Source organism: Corvus hawaiiensis, chromosome 4, assembly GCF_020740725.1.
Source record: "Corvus hawaiiensis isolate bCorHaw1 chromosome 4, bCorHaw1.pri.cur, whole genome shotgun sequence".
NCBI classification, from domain to species: Eukaryota; Metazoa; Chordata; class Aves; order Passeriformes; family Corvidae; genus Corvus; species Corvus hawaiiensis.
The window spans coordinates 35,841,977-35,859,957 of record NC_063216.1 but is presented as its reverse complement, the minus strand read 5'-3'; positions in this window follow the sequence as shown (position 1 = coordinate 35,859,957).

Genomic DNA, 17,981 nt, shown 5'->3' with positions numbered 1-17,981 from the left:
CCCTAAAAGTAGGATTTGAAATGATCATTGCAGTCTTCAAAAATTTCCAGCTTTCATGGTGTTAATCTAAACTTGTAACACTTGATGGTTTCTGGGAAGCTTCAGTTCTGCAAGTTTCATATGCAAGTTCTCTTGAGGCACGATCTAAGAATTGTATCCTATTTCTTAAGGTAAGGTTTGTACATGCTGAAGAAAAAAATCAACACAAATTATCGCTAAGGATAACTACGAAAACAAAAACCCCAGAAGGTAGCATGGACTTTACACCTACGTTTTTCTTTTTTTTTTCTCCTTGTTGCAGTCTGTTATGTTTTTTGACCACAAATATTGGCAATTCCAGGGGCTAGGGGGAGGGGAGGGGGGTTTAGCACACTTTTAACAAAGGCCTTTGGGTACATTTTGTTAATAATAGAGACCACAGAGCATTTCACAATATTTATGAAATCTAGACAAGGAAGTTTGAAAGTTTGAGGAAGATGTCCTACAGTCCTCTGCACTATTTTTCTTCTCCAGTGAGAACTTTCTTCACCTTTTGACTTCTTCTGTCATAACTCGTTGTGTATTTAATCCTATCTGTGTCTAATCCAATAGTGGATGGGATGCCAAGGGTAAGAAGGAGCAGCTATACATTTGTACTTGTCTATATCTCACCAGACTCAGAGATGCCTGAGACTTTATTAACAACTATCCCAACCCAGCTGCTAACAGCATGCCTGAGACACTAGAGAGTTTCTGCTTAAGGTTACATGAAAGTACTTCTTCAGTATAATTCTGTATCTATTCCTGTCACGGAAATTCCAAAAACACTGCTGTCATAGAACCACACTGACTGTGCCCATATAGTGCTTGTTTGAGTTTCCTGTGAGACCAAATTCCTAAATCTCAAACCCAGCAAATTGGTTTTTTCCTCCTGTGAACATCTTTCTTGTTCATTATATGTCAACTATTTTCTTTTCCTGGACACTTGTCTGACTTTGTGATAAACACAGAACAGCATTTAAGTTATTAAGGAATTAAATAATCTCATTGTCTTGGTGTTGGAAACTTCACAATGAGTCTGAGAAGGTTGCACGGGGCAGATGAAAGAGAGTTTGGTGGAACAGCATACATTGTAATTTGCTATTGCTTTACACAGTGCCATAAAATACTCATTATAAAGTATTTTATAATACTTTGGGTTTGGGACTAGCACATGTGATATCTAACCACAATATACAGAGCTGCTCTAGAAATTAAAGATATATTGTGCAGTTAGAGAGTTCATAGTTTTATAATACACTGCTTAGATTCTTGGGATCAAAAGGTAGAGAAAAGCGCAAGGATAAAATAAGAAGATTACTAACTTTAAATAACAGGTAAAATAAGGGCAAACAACACTTCTTTTTCACTGCATTAAGCAGTCGAGTGTTTGTCCAGATGCTTTGTATTGATGTTCCTTATTGACTCCTGTCAAACTGTTATCAAAGCACTTTCCTGCTGTGACTATTTTTTTTCCTTTTCCCCAGGCTAAAATAGGGATATGTGATATCTGTTCTCTGTTGAGCTGGACCAAGATCAGATTGGCAAGATTGGCTGCCAGGCACTAAAAGAAGCAGCAGTGAGACAGCTGGGAGAAAGGTGCTATCCCTTTTAGTTTTGAAAATATGTGTTCAGACCTAATTGTTCTTGTCACCAGAAATTCTTGTGTGAGCCTCCTAGACAGCTCCCAAAGGCCAAGATGGTCAAACTCCATGAAGAAATGGAAGCAAGTTACAGAAGAGGGGAGTAGTATTGCCTGTGAATGGGTCTTGGACCATGCTGTTCACCTTCAACTAGTTTTCAATGTGGAAGGAGGGAAAAAATTAAAAATAAATTTGTTCTTTTACTTAGTAAAATTTACATATAATAACTTTTTACAGGTTTTCAACATTGCTTTATTAAAGCTTCTTTCCTATCCATTTTCTCTCACCTTGTGTCAGGAGTCCCTGCAAACTGCTTTACATAGTCCATAGGAAGACACAAGGGAAAAAAGTAGCTGTGGGCATGGGGTCTCCTTTCATCAGTTTTGAGGCTTTCCCCACTGCCAAGATCCTGACTGTCTTATTTCATTAGTGAAAAGTATCACACTAGGGACAGAATTCTGACAGTGAAATTAATTGGAAGGAGAAAATTATAGCCCTGTACAAAGAAAAGAAAAAAAATTGAAAGGAGAGAAAAAAAACCAACCAGGCTTCTTCCACCATGCCTAGAGTATCTGATGGAAAAAAGAGCACAGGCTGTCTCAGCAAGGCTAAGGGGTCCAAGTGTGCTGAGCTGGGCTGGCGTTTGTTGAACAGGGAACAAGTTCTTAGCATGTTTATAGAGAAGTTTATAACATGGCACTTTGCGGAAAAAGCACCATGTAAACAAATAACACAAAACAGAGAAGGAGAAGGATGAGACAGGAAATGCGCTCCGGCAGTCTCACAAAAGGCAATAGTCCAGCATCCACCAGAGGACCCTCTGCAAAGTGCTACTATGAGCACTCACAGGTTTGGGGAGACACCCTACACCTCAGCCATGACCCTACCCACACACTCGACCCCACAGCCTGTGTGTAATGCAGCTGGGATACCCTGCAAACTGGCTTGGAAGAAGCACTGGGCTGCTCTGTGCATGGGCTGGGAGGTGATGGCACAGCAGCACGCACAGCTCGGCTCCATGGCTCTGGGCAATGCAGCCAGCAGCCACCTCCCAGCCAGAGCTGCTCCCTGAAATCCCCTTTGTTGAACAGACAGAACCGAGAAACTCAGTAACCCCACCACTTCTGAACTTGTCATCACAGTTTATATAACCATGAGCCATCAGCTCTTTCACTTCAAATACTGCCTCAATTTACGTGGCATAGCAGCAATCTGGCTTTGATGGAGAAAAATGTGAAGGAATGTGTTCCCTGGGGAGTAATGCACTACACAGACAATGTGAGTAAGAAGGAGGCTATGCTGCTAAATGATACACATTTCCATCCAGAACATTTTCATTAGTCTTGGATCAAAATTAAAGTTTCCACTCTCATTTGATGAAGGTTAATCCAGATTTCCATGAGATATGTCCAGATACAGATGTAATCTCTTTAATGAAATGCTCTGCCCATTCATTTCTTCAGCTTCTCTTTTTTTCTCCTGCATTGAAGATACTACAGACATATGGAAAAGAATGAAAAAGAAAAAACATGAGGACTCAGAAAAACTTCAGACTAAGAGATAAAATTCCTAGGACTTTCAGTAACAAATTCAATACAGGACTGGCTAATGTTTAGACATTAAAAGGGAAATGAAAATTATAATTAAAAATTATATGACTGTATTACAACATTACTTTAAATTCCTATTTTTCAATCTTTTTTCAATCTTCTAATGAAGAACTACATTTTTTCTCTTAAAATATTATCCTTTAGGACTTAAAATGTAAATAAATTATTTACTACAATCCAATTTCCTAGTGTAGCAGCCGATATTACGCAGCTTGTATTGTTACTGTCTGTAACTCAGGAAATCCACTGCTGAGACCTTTTAAAATTTCTAATTGTATATCACTCTTTTTTTTTTTTTCTGAATTTGCTAATCGTTTTCCATCATTCTTCTTTTGCACCTCATTGATCTCACACTCATTCCCTTAAAACAGTATGTCTCAGACAACAACTCAACTGAGTTATCCCTGGTAAAAACAGATGTTTAAAAGCCACCTATCACTTGCATAAATTTGTCTCCCTCCTTAAATGCTTATTAAGATTCCTGAGGCTCCAATACAGCTGACTATTCTTTCTCAGACTTCCTGATTCAGAGACTGAAATATTTAAGTTCAGTGTCTTCAATAACTTTCTTAAACCCTCTTTATTTTCATCAGACATCCTATGTCTCATGACATACATTCCATTTTGCTGACTTCATCTGATGGGATTTCCAATTTCTGGAATATTATTCTTTGCCTCATGACATTTTCAATGTTTTCATTAGCTGTTCTGGATTTAGTGTTCTTCTTTTGTGAGATAATATTTAACATGACAGCAGCATTTACTTCTCCCCAATCAAACAGAGCTCAGGAATAAACCAGCAGGATCACTCCAGAATTTAGCACCTCTGCTGGTAAGCATAGATCAGCATAAGAGAAAGAAAGAAAATATTTCAAGGGAAGTCTGGCTAACTCTAAAAAAATATAGATTCTTTACCTTTGACAAGTCACCAGTTTGCATGCTATTTGCACAAAATACCACAAGCAATCTGAAAAAACACAATTAGTGACTTTCAAATTTATTGCCTCAAATCCAGAAAATAAGTGGAGAACGATACTCATCAGGTGTATTATAGTTCCTACAATATTGGATTGGTGCTTATGCTTAGGTTTTGCTACCCTCAAGATCATGTTATATTTGTTGTTATTAAAGGCATAACTGAGACTTCAGTTGACCTAAGCGTGGGGGTGGTCAGACAACCCAACCATTGAGTGTCTGTGACTGACTTTTTCCCCCTGGAATCGATGGTATCTTTGCCATTAACTGCAAGAGACAGAGAATCAGATCCTGATGACAGAGAAAGGTATTTTACTTGCTTGAAACTGAAATTCCAGGTACAGATGAGAATAACACTGGCGTCTACAGTGGTTTCTTGTCATATACAAACTGGGTCTGGAGAGTAAGAAGGGAAGATCATGTGGGCTCTATTCCTTACCAAACTCTCATGTCTTCTTCTGCAGTTAAACAGAAGGGCTTCTTGATACTGCTAAAAGGACACTTTGCTCTTTCCAGCTTATTTCTTTTCCTCATATTCTCCAGTTTCTCCCCACTCCTGTATTGTTAGCTTCCAAAGGAAGGAATATAAGACAGCTAATGAACTAGTGGTATTCTTCTGCATCACAAATATCCCAAAATCCCAACTGGTCTCCATTTCTTCTCCACATATTTTACACCTCATTCTGTAGTTTCTGCCACTACAGAAAATATTCCAAGGCAGCACTGGCTTTAGAGACCGAATCTGTTGAAATAGGCCATGGTTTGTTCTATGAGCCTACAGTCAACTGGCATCTATGAGCTAAATCTATGAGCTTTGTGTCAGTATGAACCAGAACACAAGATGGCTCTAACACTTTAAATCCAATGTTTGATTATTGCACTGAAGAGGAATAGTCTTATTCCAAATGTTTATTAAGGTGTATTCCAGTAAATTCGCTGCCTTCATAGTCGTCTTTTTTCTACAGTGTTCCACTTTGAAGATGGGTGATCAAAAGTTTTCATCCAGAATTTTCACATTATATGCATATAATGTCTAGATGGATTAGTTCTTTAAAACAAAAAAATAGAGAAAAGCTGGGAGGACTCTTTACTCCCTGTACTCAGAGGGAACACAAAATGGCCCCAGCATTCTTGCATTGCAGATAAAAATGTGGACAAAATGTGCTTATTGTGAAACTTTCCATTAATTTTAAATAAATGTCAGGTTGTATTATGACCAAAAGTTTATGTTCCTATTACTTCACAACTTCCCTGTGTTGACAGGCTACATTAAAAAAGCCAACCTATTTGTCAACATTAAGAATTTGCCTGATCCGTTCTTTTTCCCATTTTAATTTCTTCTCTTTTTGGAAAGCGATCAACTTCTGACTCAGAAGTTTCCCCAGATTTTCAGATAATTGACCTTAGGGTTTAATCAGGACTGAAAGCAGAAGCAGGTGGGAAGAATCTGCAATTTTGTTTACAAGGACATTTTTCCAGAAACCTTGCTTGAACTTAGTGGAAACATAGCTTTAATTTTCCTTCCATAAATGACAGATTAAGTGAGGTTGCTCTGCTTCAAACATTTGACTGCATGCTCTAGTAGCCTGCTAGAGGCCTATTAAGGTTATGACAGCAATGTGACTTTGTGTGACCATTTTTGCCTTTGAATCTACATCACAAACCTGAGGAGCTAGAGCCAAAAAGAGGTCATCCTCCAACAGTCCCTTGCACCATGTAATGGTATGAGCGCCTGGAGACAGTCTCCCTGCTTGCCATCAGAAGTCTCATAACCAAAAAATATCAAGAATGGCTGGTATGAAAACAACAGTAATTCAGAACACAGTGCACCATTCAAAATTCAGCGTAGGCAGAGCTTTTCCATAGCCTTTGGTCTAAGAGCAGGAAAGAAAACAATGTAAGAGTTTGTATCACTTTAAAAGCAAAATTACTGTAGTCCTAGCTAGGTGTTTTGTCTTTACTGTTTTCACCAAAAACACATGCTAAATAATAATTTTCATTGACTTCAATATGGTAAGCAAGCTTTCAAAGTGTAAAGTAATGGATGATTAGAACTTATTGGAAAGGTGACTATGGCTGAGTCAGAAGAAAAAAGGGCACTGTACTTAGAAAATACAGAGGGCCTATCAAAAGGGTTGAGGGTAAACTGTGGGTAGTCAAAAGGCTTTAGATGTTTGTATCAAGACTGGGCTCTTGAAGTTATCCAACTGTTCTTTGTGCATCTACTTGAAATACAAAAATACGCAACATTTAGGAGAATGAAGAAAAAAATTTCACTCACTGCAATATCCACATAAATGAATTTAAAGCAGTCTGAAGTATTTTCTTGTACTGGTATATTTTTATATGTAATGTCTCCCCTACAAAGTATTTCTCCCAGGGTTATTTACAGAATATCAGATAAAAATGCCATAAAAATAACTGAAATATGTTCCAAACAGTGGTAGAGATGCCAAAGCAGAACAGAGTTCTTCCAACACACTTATATTATGATTACTTAAATATCACTGGCTAGTCAATAGCGTTGTGAGACATTCCTGTGTGGGTCAGTGGATTGTTGTTGAACTAAGCATCATAAAGAACCCAAATGGTGTTTTGAACTAACAAAAAAATTGAACTGAGAACATCAGTAGACACAAGCTAGACAAAATAAAATTTAAAAAAAAACCCCACCTTTAGAATGTTGCACATATCTGTTATTCCTAGCTAGAATAAAAGCCTTTACTCTTACAGACCAAAATATTTGGCTTTATAGGTGTTTTCCATTTGCCCAAAAAACTGCCAGAGGAATGGGTAATGCCGACCTAATTTATCACTTCATTAGACCAACTGGGATCAAAGAATCCTTTTGTGGTTTTCTGAGACGTGAAAAAGAGGTAACTATGAAAACTAACTCCCAACTTTCCACTATTTTTACAGTTGCTTTTTTTTGTTTTCATTTCTCAAATATGCGCAACTATGTAGGTGATGAAAATAAAATAACTAATCAGAAAAAAAATCTGTATTTTCCTGTTTTGAAAGTACTTGAAAAGGTAGAGGAAAATACTGAGCATGAGACTTTTATATTTTTGTTGCTGTTGTTGTTGTCACTATTATTATTTGCCAGACAGTAAGGTAGGTCTGTGTCATTTTCATGAAATGAGACCTCAGGACTGGCAGAAGGACTTTTAAACTTGGGAGATAGATATTTTTTCAACACAAAAATGAACTTTTCCTTAAAAAAAACTCAGAAGAGAGAACACAGAAATAGAAAACCATAAATCCTTTCTCTTTATCCATCCACTCTTTCCTTTCATGGCAAGCCTTTTGCTCCAGACCTCAGTATCAACAACTAAGGAACCACCAGTGCTACAATAAACTTTACAGCCTTTTTGAGTCCTTAGTAAAAGTCTAAGGAAAAACCTAAGGATGTTCTGATCCTCCTTTGTGTGCCTACCTCCACAGATGTTGTAATTTAATAATTTTTGCCTGATTTTTTTTTCTGTCCTTATATACAGTTTGTTACTAATTTTTGTGTAATCTTTCTGTTTTGTCCTAGCCCTTTAATGCGATTCATAAAATACCTAAGAAAGAAGCACTGAAATAGCTACACAACAGCCTACAGTCCTTTTTTAGGGGGCTTTTCACACAGCTAATAATCTAGTCCCCTGTACAAGGGAGCTCTGTACTACGATGGTTATCCAGGCATAGCCTATCTGGTAGGAGAAAGTAGATGGAAGGGCAGAGGTGTTGAAAAATAAAATTAATTGTTCTCAGCCCATAAGTGCCTAATATTATACTTAGACAAAATAAGTCTAGAGAGGCTTACATCTCTTGTAAGGAATGCGGAAAGCTGGAACATCATAGTTGCTGCAGAAGAAATGAAATTTACCTTGTTCATTATTTTCTTCTTTTTTTACCTGCATTGGGCAGAGAGTACTGAGCACAAAAGAGGGGCTGGGACAGGCTGTGCAGAAGTGCCTTTGCACCTCAGCAGGAAAAATGAACACAACTGCTCAGGTAACATTGTCTGAAAGTCTTCTCCCCCTTTCACTTGTTGCTTAACAAATTCCTCCACTAAGGAATGACAGTGAATGGAAGAAAGTTATGAATTTACCAGCTTATTTTGGAATAAGGTAAAATAAGATTATTTCTTTTGGAAATATAAATTGCAAGTATGTAAGACTACTCTCTATCTATACACATATATACTGACATATCTAATGAATATTCTGCTTAGGTGAAAGACTTGCCCAGGATTCTGTCTGAAGTTCATGAAAGTCCTGAACTTCTCTTTTTTGAAATTTACATTTAAAACTTATTTTTATAAGGAAGAAAAATTATTCCAGTGCACCTCGAACAAAGGAAGCATTACTGTTGCCTCCATTATTCACTGGAAAAATACCAGGGAGCATATAGAGCTTTACATAAACACTTTGCTATTTTATCTTGTCTGTGCTTGAACCTCCTCAAAAGTCAGGTATTTTCTTTCCATATTATCCTTCGGAGATTAATAATTTATACCCACAAAGTATAATTTATCCTAAAGTTTCTCACTGTTTCCCTTTTTTCAACTTTGCTTCAGCCTTCTCACCACTAATATATGCACCATCTCTAACTATTTGGAAACCAAAAGAGTATTTTTAATAAGTACAGATAAAAACCTCAGGAGACGAGTGGTGAGAACCACTCCTGCTCTGCTCTTGGATACATTCACTCTCTGTGCCTATTATGGCTTGATTTATTAGGCTGTAGATATGGTATTGAAGTAGTTTTCTCTCTTTCTGGTGGGAATTTACTTTATATTAGCAACTAAACATTAATTGCATTGGACAACTAGAGCCAAGTCTGGATGGTGGGATTGGGTGTAATTGTGTGTATAAAGCCATAGTTCAAGACCTTGCTCTGTCTGATTGGGCAAGCTTGTTTTACCACATACCTGCCAAATACTATAATGACCTCCACCCCACAACCACAGGCAATTTTAGGATAAATCTCTCTCTCCCTGTTTCTCTCTTTCACATTGCTTTTATTAGAAATGCCATCCAGTTGAAAAGCATGGCACTGTATTCCTTTTTTTCAAATCCACTTCCCAGAAGATTTTACCAATGAAACAATAATATTAATATTAATATTAATAATAATAATAACAACAACAACAATAACTGAAACAAGTTAAAAAAAAACAAATAACAAAAACAACCACTGCCAAGATAAGTTAGGATATTTTCAATTGCCATTAATGGTCCGAAAGTGAAGCCTTATTTTTAACTGAAGCTTTTACTGAAGCAAGCAATTATTTTTATTTTCAACCAAGATGGGAGTGTCTGGAATGTTACTTTTTATTTTAAAATAAGGCATCATTTTCACCATCAACACTCAGATAGGAGCCATACTGATTGCAATACTAGTGGTTGAAAGGTCTGAGCATTTTTGTGGTTTGTTGAATAAATATCAGTAATTCAATTTTGGTGTTCTCAAATTTGTGGAATGTGATATTTGGAAGAGTATAAGAATGGAAAATCATTCCACTCTGAGAAACAAATGCTTTCAATCTTATAACACTAGATGGAAGAAGGGCTTTTTTGGCTTGCTTTGCTTTTTCACATAGGGGGACAAGAACAATTAAAGTCTGTGCAGTACTTAGTAGATAGAAGTGTGCTCACTGATTAAAAGATTTTGTTTCTTTTAGATATGCTGATCGCACGTAGCTCATCAATACTCTGTGTTGCTGTCCAAGAGTAGCATTCAGTCCTGATACTGTAAAATGTTTTCTGTGCGTGATTCAAGTGAAAAAAGCTTTCAAAGTTCCTAATTTGATTTTCATTTTTTTCAGGCAAGGGATAAGGTGGTTTCCAGTCTGACAGTCTTGATTATCTGTCTCTGCTCAGTGTCTCCAGTTCACACTGCAAAAATCCAGTCCCAGGAACTAACTCAATACTACAGTATTTATTTTCTATGTGAAATCTCCAAAGACAAACAAAAGATCTTTTCAAAAATAAAATAAAATTTAAAAAAAAAAAAAAAAAAGGCAATATTCAGCCAGCACTCAGTACACAGTTTGTGCTGTGGAGTCTTCTTTATTTTCTGTTACTAGGTTTTTGTCACATGGAATCACCTCTGCTGCTCTACCTATTGCCAAATGGGACACATTCACAAGGAAGTCACATTTGAAGTAAACAACATCTGGGAGCACTGCATACAGTAACTGTTGTGGTCAGAGGCAGAGTTTCTTCCCTTGGATGATAGTTGTCATGTAAGTGCCAAGAATGCCTCTAGCTGGAAAACTATTATATTGCCAAAAAATAGGGTGGCTAACATTCTCTTTGGTGCTGCTTGAAGAACCCAGGGCCCTTGAGACCCTATAAACACTGAAGGCTACTATTTCTGGAACACCGTCCATAGCATTTGCATCTTTAATTACACGTAACTGTTGGAAGTGTGACTTATGAGGTTTTCATTTGGCCTAAACTGAATAAAACTGATGGTCCAAAGGAAAAGGGAAAAAGACTGGATGGATCTGCTATAGTACCTGGATCTGCTAGAGGAACCTAGAGTACTGCCTGCAGTTCTGGTGACCCCAAGGTAAGAAGGACATGGAACTGTTGGAGCAAGGACAGAGGAGGGCCAGGAAGGTGATAACTGGACTGGAGTACCTCCCCTATGTTAACAGGCTGAGGAAGTCAGGGCTGTTCAGCCTGGAGAAGAGAAGGTTGAATGGAGACCTCATGGCAACATTCCAGTATCTGAAGGGGCCTACAGGGAAGCTGGAGAGGGACTCTCATCAGGAATTGTAGTGACGGGACAAGGAGTGATGGGCACAAACAGAAAGAGGGGAAATTTAGGCTACATAAGATACTGGAACAGGTTGCCCAGCGAAGTTGTGGACAACCCAACCCTGGCAGTGTTTAAGGCCAGGTGCCCTCTCCTGATCCATGGCACACACTAGACCTGTCAGGACAGTGGCCCCAGGAGTCATACATACTTCTGTCCAGCCACAAGCAAGCAGTGAGCACCCTGTCTCCCCTCCCTGTCCCCACAGGAAGATCAAGGGTGCAATACTGCTAAAAGAAGATTAGAGAGCTTTTAAATTGCATCTAACACCATTTCTTTAATCCCTAGATAGAGCTTTGCAGTGTAAATATCATGCTGTGAAGACTTAAAAAAATAAAAGTCTTGAACGGCCTTTTTTTATTTTTTCCAAAATATGTAAATTCTACACAAGAGGAGGTGTCCCCTACATAGCAAACCAAGTCAATGGCTTTCTATTTCAGTACAAGAGTTGACAATAAAATAAGTATCTGCCTATTATACAGTCCAGCTGGAGGCTACTGGCAAGTAAGAAGTTAAACAAACTCAGAAAGCAATAATGTCAGTTATTAAAAAACCCCAGACATTCAGATTGTGTATTGATTTCTATATAGAAATAATTCCAAATAAAAGGAAATAAAAGCCTGGTTTTGTGTGTGGTAGAGCTGAAAGATTCTTGGAAGGATTTTTTTGTAGGAAACATAGAGAAGTAAGCTAGATGCATGGCTGATGTAATTATGATCTTATGCAGAATTCATATGCAAAACTTCCCTCCCAGGTTCTTAGAGGAAGAATATTAACCTGGCAGACGATAAATCTGGCAGCTGGTCAGTCACTAATAGGGAGATGTATGAGCAGAGAAAAGTATGGGTGGAGAAAGACAAGATGGGAGAAGTCAGGGATAGGGGGGGATTGTGTAGTTTATGATTGTTAAACAAACTGGATTCCAGAATGAGGGGATGACTGTGCGGATGGGACTGATTTATTGATTATGGGGGCAAACACCAGAGAAGGGAAAAAATGGGATATCTTCATAAATTCATCTCGAAACCATTTCTGGAATTATTATATGTTTCGGTTTAATTGCTGTCTTCTCAGTTTTCCAATTTGTTCTCCTTCCTTAACTTTAAAATAGACAATGAGAATCAATGTTCTCAAAGTTGTGACCAAGATTTTGCCTACGAGTGGGTCTGGTATGTACCTAAACACATTTACTGAATTAATCCTGATGAAAAGATTATATTACAGGGGTATGGGGAGGGAGAAAGGGAGGAACATCCATTCATACATGGAAATTGTGGTGATGGGGAAGCACCTCTTTCCGAAGACAACCTTCAAAGTTAGCACACACATTCAAATTACAGTCCTTAAAACATATGGTCATAAACAAACCAGGCATCTCTGAGATGTCCAGCCCCCTCAGTCCACAGACAAACAAACAAAATGTGCAGAATTTCATGCACAGGTTGCACAAAATGACACGTTCCCCTTCACTTGAAGAGCTTCTCTGTTTGTATGAGGCAGCTGCCCTGGGCATGAGGGCTGGGCATGGCCTTGCAGCACTATGAAACCAATGCTGGAGGAAGCCTGTGCCTCCCTCTGTGGCTGGTTTCACAGAGCCAGTCTGGTAGAAAATAATGTGCTAGAGGTAATCACCACAATTATTACTGTAGTAGAAACAGTAACCGTGATGTGGTTTATTTCCATTCCATTGAAATGTCAAGAATCAGAATTACATGGCTCTGAGGAATAAACAGTATCTGTGGCTACCATAGCCTTTACAAAGGCGCTTCCTTTGTTCCTTTTATTTTAACAAAACTGCTCTGAAAGCAGTGCTCCTCTGGCACTCCAGTTATGTGTGTGTGTACGTGTGCTAATGTGCATGGAACAAAAGGGTGGAGAGGAGCTCTGGGCTGTAGTTACTACTTGGAGTATGTCTGCTTTGTACTTAGGAACCTTCTACAGCTTCCAAGAACAGCTCGATAAATCACGCCTCTTCCACTGAAACTGCATGCACACACCACGGTACATTTTCAGCAGGGATCCAGATGTAAGCAATTAGGCCACGCTGTGCTATTCTGCTGCCTCCCATATATGAGACATGTCTAAATAAGAATAATCCAGCTCCTTCCTAAAAACATGCACAGTTCTTCCCAGACAGGCAGTGGTTAGCCCACGCTGGCAGATCCAGTGAGCACTTTCCAACGTCAGGGTCCAAATAGACGTCTAGATGATGCTCGGACTGCACGTTGGGACAGGGTCCTATCGTTCACCAGATCTCACTTCCCTCTTTGCTTCGCTGATACGAAAAGCTCTGGTTCTGAGGTGCAGGGAGGTTCAATCAGGTGACCCACTGTGGTCCCTTCCAACCTGACCCATTCTGTGATTCTGTGAAGCATAACGTACCCTAGGGGTCAGGGACAGCAGGGCCCTCCAAGAATTGTGTTCAAGAATGCTCTCAGTCCCTTGTGGACATGAGGTTTACCAGGCACCTCAGAGGATGCTGTCATTTCCACTTGTTGTCTATTCTGTGATGAAATTCAATCAAAAAAAGAACAGCTAGGGAAAACTGGTATGCTGGAGAGAAAGGTTTAGGCCTTCAGTAATGTCTAAACAAATGGCACCAAGCCAATTGGGTTGAGTTTTTTTCCTTAAGGGATTTCAGACTGTTCTGAATGCAATAAACAACTGCCACTGGGGAAGGCAGACATATTTTCTTTTCTCTTGAGGTATTGTCGATGTTATCCTATGTTCTGTGATGGAAAAGAAGTGTTTCTTGAAGGAACTGGAAGGTTCCCATCAGTAAGATGCAGAAAGAAAAACTCTAAGCAAGCTATTTGATTGCTCTTTGAAAAGATGCCAGAGGTGGATAGGCACTACAGAGACATTACAGGCAGGCTTTATGACATTAAAAATAACATTCCAGCCCTCTTTCAACTGTAACACTGGATTAGCTACTAGCTGGTTACCATGATAGCTCAAATGTTGTTCTAGTATTGAAATACTTGACAAGTCCATTGGACTGGGCTGCACTGACCCCAAGAGATGACTATGGTTAAGACATTCAAGTCATCCTACATTTCTGCCCCTAGAGTTATTTCTGTAGTGTGTAGACACACACTGAACTATGAAAGGTATAAAGATGTCTATGATAAAGGAGGCTTTTTACAAGGAAGTTTGACACTCTCCAATTCTCTTCTATCTGTGAAAAAATCCCTGAGAAACCACTGTGAAGAAAGGAGCATCCACTTACTGGGTGGTGCAGCCCATGACTACTCAGTATTTGTGGGGTAGGGGAGAACAGCAACCATTTAAATGGATATAATGACTTCAATATTCTGGAAAAACTATATTTAAGCACAAAAAATTTCATACACACAAAGAGTATATATATATAAAAAAAAGTTGATCCTTTACTTCCCATTGTGTTTACATCACTTCTGTAAAGAATCTGACACACACTAACGTCCTAAATATTTCTGGAGTTCAGACATCTTATACCATAATCATACCTTTTTGCTAGATTGCGAAATGCATGAAAGCATTTTGTTGTCTGGCCTTTGAAGGCTGAGGGGCCCACAAACAGCTACAGGAGAGAGGTTTGGCTCTGCCTGCTGGCTGATGTGCCACCTGTCAGAAAGCCCTTTCCTTTTTGTGCAGATTCCTAGTTGACCCAGGCGAGCAGCAATGTCAAGTGCTGCAGGGAGAACTCTCTGCATTTCAGTTCCCCCACAGGAATGTCTGGGGCTGTTCCTCAGGAAACATCCTCCTCTAACCCTGCAGGCAGCCAAGGAAGCAGGGAACATGCTCCTGATGGCCAGCACACCCTTAAGAAATGTTCATCTGCAGGTCTGGCTGTATTTGTTTGCTACTTGTCTGTGACCAAAACAAGGTCTTCTCAGTAATGGTGGATTTCATTTATAAGACCCTTTCCTTCTCTAGACTCCTCTCAGTCTGTCTCAGCACGCCACCCCACCAGGCTACTCAGCAACCCCAGAAATATTTGTTCTTCTTATGCTCTTTCTTGTCTTTTTTTGTCTTATGCCTTTATCTGTTATCAAGGGAGGCATAAGAAAATAACATCTCCTCAATTTCAATTTCTTGAATTTCCCTTTCTTGAGTCTGTTATCCAGGGAGGCATAAGCAAATAGCTTCTGATTTATTTCCCTTTCTTGAGGAACTGCAAGTTACTGATGCTGGGCTTAGAGGGCAAGAAATGCAGGCAGCCTCTCACTTTGGCTACCACGAGCAGTGTTTGCATGTCTGTAGGCAGCAGTAAGAGATGACTTTTCAAACCTCCTCATACTAAGATCGTGGCCAAAAGCAGTATGAGGATATATTTTCCCTGACCATTTCAGTGGACTTTGAATCAGAGAGATGGACCACATGTCCATGGACATGGAGCACCTACAGCATAACACATCAATGCTATCCCCATCTGTTCTAATCTTCGGACTTTCCCAACATTCATCAGGTGACCAGTAAAGAGATCTTGTCTTCCTGAGATCCACACAGCACACCTTGCCAAAAGTTTTCTTTCTCGGCAATTACTTCCAGGGCTGGTTATTTTGTCACTGGGTTTCTAATTTCACTTAACTTCCCAGCTACCCAGAGTTTTACCTCACAGTGATCTGAGACAGGTTCACTAGTTTTTCATCACAATCACTCACTTTCATACAACCAGTCCTTCCCCCTAACCAGCCAGCCATTTGGAGATTTGATAGGACTATTTGAACCCAAACTTTAGGAGCAAGCTCTGCCAAAAATTTTCCTTTAGATAAACATGACCGCCCCTCAGATTCTGCTAACAGCTGTTACAAGAGAAAAGAGTTCCTCATGCAGCATGAGAGGACAAGCTTGTATTTTGACTCCTGTGGCAGATGATGGAAATAGGGGTTTGATACGTTGTGGAGGATTTTCTGGGTGGTTTTTTTTTTTTAGTTCAGCTACAAACTAATGATTAAAGTGGTAGTTTACAAGCTCTCCAAAGCTGAATGCATGGAACATTTCTCAAAAAGAGTGTATAAAAAGCATCATATTTATCTCATGAAGTTATAATGTGGGCAGTAATTATCAACTTTCCTCTGTCATTCCATGCACAATTCTTTCCAGTCTCTGCTACATGGTATATTAACAACCCCTTTCTATCCAAAGCAGTGGTAAGGCATGCTTCAAAAGAGTGCATTTTTTAAGGCTTTGTGTGACCTTTTCATTCTGTTGGCCTTTCCAGAAAAGGATGATGAATACAGTCTAGCTTGTTTGAAAGTTGCAAGTGGTCAACAATGTCTCTGTGGCATGTGGTGACTACAAAGCCTACTATAAAATACATGGAAGAATGTTTATATGAGAAGTTACAGTGCTGGTAAAACTGGACAGCTGTACCTCTGAAGTAGCCATCTGCAAAGCCACAGCAGGGAAAAAACCACATATTGAATCCAATTAAAAGCTTTCTGAAACTGCCTTGAGGCCCTAACTGCAAGAGTAGGTGTATACCAATACTTTTAATTTTTGACCTGACTCCTGGACTGCCAACCTGGACGTCAAGCAGCTGAAAAGAATGCTGGGGATGTGGCAAAGGGGAGGACCACCACAGCTTCCTGCCCAGTGACCCTCAGGACCAGCATGTGGTGAATTCTCTCCAGTGCTAATGGACAGCAGCCCCTGAGCTAGGGACAGGCTGCTCCTGGTCACCAGCCCCCCACATGACCATTGAAATAGGTGTTACAACAGGCTGGGAAACACTGGCACTCCTTGAGACACCATAGCTGTGCAGCCCTGGGTTTTAAGCAAGCATTTTCTCCTCTTTTGATCAACGTCCATGTTCTCCCTTCTCCCTCTACATCTCCTTCCAAGATCTGTTTTGGTTTAACCCTGAAATGCAAGGGGAGTAATCTAGGTTAAAGAAAACCCAAAACAATGCAAAACACAACAAAGGACCCCCTCCCTATTCCATCTTCAGGCATTTCTGCAGCTGCAAACCAGAGTGCGTTTTTTTCCGTTCAAAGCCACAAACCAGCCGGAATTTGCTAAAATGCTGGGCTGGTGCACATGAAACCTTCAGCATGCCTGTGAACTGCCCTGCAGCTCAAGAAATTCAGAACTGGTCTGTCTACTTTCCCCCAGGAGCCCCCCAGATTTTCTGCCAGTGCCGCCAGTGCCGTTGTGAGCCCCAACATCGCCCCTTCGTGGCTGGAGCTGTCCTTCATGTGGCTGGGCCAGGGGCCCCTCCAGCTGCTGTCTTGCACACTGAAACTGAAAAGCACTGGCATGTTTACAGAAAGGGGTGGGCTCGCCCTGTCATCCCACCCTCTCCCCTTAAATTCCAGTCTGAGCAGGTCAGACTAAACAGGCTGTGTGTCCTCCAAAACAGATTTTGCCTACACCACCCTGCCTCCAAGCCTTAGTCCTGAGTGGCCAGGAACTGCAGCTGATCACACAACTCTTTTATGATATTCTATCAGCTTTCATTTTGATCTCTGAAAATCAAGGTTCTCCTTATGTATGAGACTACTTTCTCTTCCAGGCAGCATGGTATAGCAGCCTCAGTGCATCTGTGTGTGGGGCAAGATCAGTGGTGGAGCAGGGCAAAAGCACCTGCAGCACACCTTTGCACCTCCTTACATTTCTGGCAGGGCCATGCTATGCATTAGACCACTTACAGAGTTACTTTATTCTGCTTTTTGCAGCAGGCAAGAATAGTCAGCACACAGACTGTCACCCAATCCCTACCTGAAGACTGATAGCAGACTGATTTTCCCCACACATCCCTCCCTAGGATCCCATTTTCCCTTCATCGATCCCAGTGTGAATAATCAAGGAACACCCCCAGCCACTGCCAGGGTGGTAAAAACACGGAGCACTCAATGACTTGTTCAGGACTCCATTTCTCCATGAAATGGAGAAAACTTTCTTCCTCCTCCCCTCACCCCCCACATCCTCCATTCTC